Source organism: Sarcophilus harrisii, chromosome 1, assembly GCF_902635505.1.
Source record: "Sarcophilus harrisii chromosome 1, mSarHar1.11, whole genome shotgun sequence".
Classification (NCBI taxonomy): Eukaryota; Metazoa; Chordata; class Mammalia; order Dasyuromorphia; family Dasyuridae; genus Sarcophilus; species Sarcophilus harrisii.
The window spans coordinates 618568283-618573732 of record NC_045426.1 but is presented as its reverse complement, the minus strand read 5'-3'; the positions used below and the strand labels follow the sequence as shown (position 1 = coordinate 618573732).

At 34.7% G+C, this 5450-nt stretch overlaps 1 long non-coding RNA gene across 1 annotated transcript; it reads right to left on the bottom strand.

The window, feature by feature from the left end:
• Nucleotides 1–414: 414 nt before the first annotated feature.
• LOC116421366 lies at nt 415–5208 on the bottom strand. The gene is made up of 3 exons (XR_004231703.1): nt 5061–5208; nt 4164–4359; nt 415–681 (listed from the first exon to the last, which is right to left on the bottom strand). It is a non-coding gene; the product is annotated as an uncharacterized LOC116421366 (long non-coding RNA).
• Nucleotides 5209–5450: the final 242 nt, after the last annotated feature.

The window sequence follows — 5450 nt, the reverse complement described above, 5'->3', positions numbered from 1 at the left end:
GATCACTTAGTTGAAGCAGAATTTGAGCCCAGCTATTCTCATATTTGAGGCCAGTTTTTATATACTAGGTCAGGGTTTGTTAAATTTTTTCTACTTGTGACTCCTTTTCACCCGATAAATCTTTATGTGATCCCAGGTACATAAGAATACAAAAGAGATATACAAATCAAACATTTGCAGATAATGAGTCATAATTTTGCAACCCCACATTCAATTATGTGATGCCATATGGGATTGCAAACAACAGTTTGGGAAGCTGAGCACTAAGTGACTACTGTGTTTCCGCGTAAGCAGAATAGTAGATAGCATTTAAGGATTTGCAAATCATTTTGAATATAATCTTGTTTGATCCTCACAACTATGTGAAATAAATGCTATTATTAGTCATTTTGCAGTTGAAAAAATTGAGGCTATGAAGATTAAGTGATATGCCAATTAATATGTATTAGTCTCTATTTCCACGTACAACACTCTATTTACCACATCACAGCTTCCCAGCAACAACCATAGCAAGAATAGTATTTAATAATATCTTTGTCTTTTCAGCATGACATAATAAATAAAGAGTTGATCCTTGAGGCAGGAATGACTGGGTTGAAGTCCTCCTTTTTTAATATGTATGTTAATATGTCCGTATGATGCTTGGAAAGTTACTTGTCTGCTCAGTGTCTCAGTAGTCTTCTGAAATGACAAGTTGCAAAACAAGTGAGAGTTTTGACTTATTGTAAGTTCTTTGTACCAACTAAATTATTGATCCAACTAAAATAAATAACAAACTTTTGCCTCATAGGGATTTGGCACACAAGTATTATTGCCTAATTACAACTATGAACACTTAAAGTATCAGATTTAACTAATGGGTTTTTAATAGAAGAGAAATGGCCCCCTGCTTTTCTCATGTATATATATCAGAGTTATCTATGAAGGTTCCAGATTATCAGAGAATTGACCAATTTTGAAGCAGCTCTGTAGATTCCTTTTTTCCTGATTTGGTACAACTACTACCTGGGTAGATTGTAACACACTTTTGCCATCTTATCCTGTGTGATTTTTTGGTGCACTTGTGCAAATCCAGAGGATTTGTCAATTTCACTGAAGGTAGGTCTTCCTCTGCATCTTTTAATATTTTGTGGTTGCCATATATACTAGTGAAATCCATTTGTTATCTCTTGCCTTAATGCAACTAACCCAATACCATTTTCCAGTCATACATCTTCTGGATATCTTTTATACTACTCCTGTAAACAATCCACCATTCATCTTTGTTGCTCTGCAATTTTAGGATCTTTGAAAATTGTGGTGTTCTGAAGGGATCATACATAATATGGTAAAAATGTCTTTACCATCAGAAAATTGACTGAAAGATGTGGAGAATACCAACTATACTTATTTACTGTTTATTGTCTAATAAAAGATATTTGATTTAAAAAAGAAAAAATTGTGGTGTGTGATGATTATATAACTTTATTGAGATTATATTGATATTAAAATGAGTTTTGGAGTGAGGGATCAACTCAGGACCATTGAAAGAAACATGAAAATTATCAAATTAAACCAAGTGTATTCTCCTCTTATTCAACTCTATGCCCATTCCATCGTTCCTTTCTAATATTGGTGCAAAGTAGTTATACTTTAAAACTAATTCTAAGGGCTCTCCATCAGATTGCATTTCTTTTTCTTCACAGTATTTATTCTTCATTCACTTGGTTTTCCTAGATGGATTGTTAGGCAAATTTCTTTGGATTGATATTATTCTTAGAGAAGAGGCTATAACAGATAGGCAGTTCAATGAATAAAATACTTGGCTTGGAGTCAGGAAGACCAAAGTTCAAAATGACCTCAGATACTAGCTGAGCAATGTTTCCCTCAATTTTCTCATCTGAAAAATGAGCTGGAGAAGGAAATGACAAACCACTCTAGTATCTTTTTTGAAGAAAACTCCAAATGGGGTCAAAAAGATTCAAACACAATGGAAATGACTGAACAACAACTAATAAATAGTTTCATCCACCAATAAGCACTTTTACTCATCAGAATTGTATATTCTTTAGTTAAATCTCAGCATCTGTTATGCACCAAAGCAGTTGCAAAATTACTTTTCCTTTTCTGCTTTTCCTATTAGAACCAAAAAGGAACTTAAAAGAACAGCAGGATCTTGGGAGAAGCCTCATCTATCATAAACTTTAGAAGGGAGTAAAGAACAATACTGTATTTGTAATTCCAGTATTTAGTTAACTCTGGAATCAGCAATGGTCTTCTGTTAGCTGATTGCTTTAGCTAAGGATTTCTTCAAACATCTCAAGCTAAATTTATTTATTTTTTATTTTTTTGCTGAGGTAATTGGGGTTAAGTGACTTTTCCAGGATCACACAGCTAGAAAATGTTAAGGTTAAATGTCTGAGGCCAGATTTGAACTCAGTTCCTTCTGACTTCAGGGCTGGTGCTTTATCCACTGCACCACCTAGCTGCCTGCTAAGTTTGTTTTTTTGGCCCCATGATGTCCCTGTCTATACTGCCTGTTCTTGACCAATCTAGTCTTAGTTTTATTCTTCTCAATTTTCTAATCTATTTCAGTGGCTTAAATCAGTCATATCTTTGCTTACCTTTCACTTGTCAGGTAACAAATCATTGACATTCCCATATGAAACTTGTAGTTCTTAATTATTCATTTGTCCCATTCCAAGTAGATATATGATTTTTCATTTTTTTGTTTGAGTTTTTTGAATTTTTTCAAACGTCAGTTTTAATAAATAAAGGCTTTTTGCCCTTTAAACCTTTAAAATGTTTATGTACCAATAAGACATCACTCTACATCATTTATAAGGTAACTTAAACTTTTATATTTATGTCATAGTTCACTTTCTGTCCTAAATTACTCAAATTCCAACTGACAACTACATTTAAAGGGACAATACCTCATATCTGGAAGACACAAAATTATATGAGAAATATACTAGAGAGTTGCATATCAAGAGGCTTGAGAGTGAAGGGCCTTTTGCATTTGGGAACAAGATCAGATTTAGGTTTAAAGGATGGGCTACAAATTCATCAGGCAAACAAGAAAGAGAGAAAAAGGGAGGGCACTTCAGACATGGGAAATAGCTGTTAATCTAAAACCATCCCACTCAATTCATAGTGGATGAGATCATATTAAAAGAAGTTAGGCAAGGGTGACTGTGACCTCCCACCAAGTCAGTGCTTGCATAAGAAAAGTACATTATCAATCTTTCAATTTATAGGTATGTTATTTTTGACTTCTTTATTAGACCATCCATCTATTAACATATTAATACTTAATGTCACATTCTGTGACATTCGAGATAAAGAACGTTTGTTATCTAATTCAGAGACATGAGGTTAGAAGGATTGATGCCCTCGTCAGAACCCAACAGACCTTGAAAAAGACATAATCAGTGCATGTTACATAATAGACACTTAATAAATATTGACTGACAAATAGTTAGAAATAAACAGATGAAATGCAAACAGGACAAGTACAAGAGCAGGTCTACATTCTGGATAACATGAATTCCATCAAAATCTATTCTATAAGCATTCATGAAGTGCCTACTATGTACCAGGTACTAGTCACTAATGTCACTGTGTCAAGTGTTGGTAATACAAAGGAAATGTGAAACAGCCCTAACTCTTAAGGAGTCTATATTTGATTGTAGACAAAAGTGGGGAAAATAGAATATGTTGTCATTCAGTCCTTTCAGTTATGTTCAATTCTCTGTGACTTGAATGAGTTTTCTGGACAAAGATACTAGAATGGTTTTCCATTTACTTTTCACAGCTCATTTTATAGATGAGGATATTGAAGCAAACAGAATTTAGGGACTTGCCCAAGATCACACAGCTAGTAAATATCTGAGGCTACATTTGAACTCGTGAAGGTGAGTCTTTCTGATTCCAAGAGCTGTGCTCTATTCACTGTAGCACCTAGCTGCCCCAGAGCCTGTGTATAAAGAATTAAACACAAAGTATATGCAAGTTATAAAAAGTAATGCAAGTGGAACAACAGAGATCAGTCAGGTAAGAGTGGGAAACATTTCTGAACTCAGTCTGACTCCTAAGGGTGAAGTCACTAATCAGAGCAAATTTTACTTCTAAGAGGTTGTTCTACTGGCACAATTAAGTCAATTAAAAAAAAACAAACAAACCTTTGTTGACTATTCATTACCACACGTCAAACCATACTTTTTCTGGAAACCTGGCACAACGGGAAGACTTGCAAACCAGAACACTTAATTATCCCCTTTTGGGAGGGCATTCAAAGCAAACAGAGAAACAGAGAAGACAGGGCTTCAGAGGCAGGTTTTGAGCAGGTGGTTGGCCTCGATTCTCAGGCTGACATTTCTGTGAGGATGAAAAAGTGCAATGTGTCCTGAGCAGTATGACAGACTTGAGACACACAGCATAATTCAATGTTTTTTCTCCCCTAAAATTTCTCATGTCTTTTTGCCCAAGGACTTACAGCTACTGTGTTAGATGACATTTGAACAGGTCTTTCTTACTCTAGATCCAGTGTTCCATCCATTAACTTAACTACTAATTAAATAATTTGTGACCAGATAATTCACACTCTCTTAAGACCTCCGTGTCTTTGTCTTTAAAAAAGAGAGGTTGGATTAGATGATCCCAGAAGTCTTTCCCAACTCTACCATTCTATGTCTCTGTATGATATAGATGATCTTTGGTTGTCTTCACCACTGATTTGTCTTCCTTGATGTTGTTAATCAGACTTCTGTTACCTCCATTTATTCATAGTATTAGAAAGTTTAGACATGGCCCCTGCTCTCATTGGAATTACCGTGCATGATAAGAACTTTAGAAAGGTATAAAAAGCAAATGCTTCATGAAGGTAAACTTCAGAGGATAATCTCTGACTATAGGGATCGATGAAAGCTTTATGACTGAGTTGACATTTAAATAAAACTTCAAGTGATAATATTTTTAATGCAAGCTAATCTAATAAGCACTTATTAAGCCCTACTATCTGTATGGCATTATGCTAGTCACTAGGTATAGGAAGACAAAAAAATTAAACATTCTCTCACCTGAGGATCTCAAATGCTATTAGAAGGTTAGAATAATTCAATGGAAGAGCTCACTTAGATTAAGAGAAATCTTTTGTCAGTCTAAGCTGCCAGGGAAATTGATTAGTTGTCAAATAAAGAAAGAGTATCTTTGAGAGTAATTACAAGCTATCCCCCTCATTACTGGTAAGTCCTCCTTTCTGTGTCTTTGCCAAGAAAACAAATGAGGTCACAAAGAGTTGGATATGACTGACAAATGACTAAACAAGAAACATTGGCTCCTATTCAGAATAATTTTTGGTAAAGCCACAAAGGACAGAGAGAGTAAAACTTTGGGTCTAAAAAAATTAAATGGACTTAAGAAATTCAGGGTAAAAGGATGTAAAAAATCAAGGTAAGAACTAGTTGTAA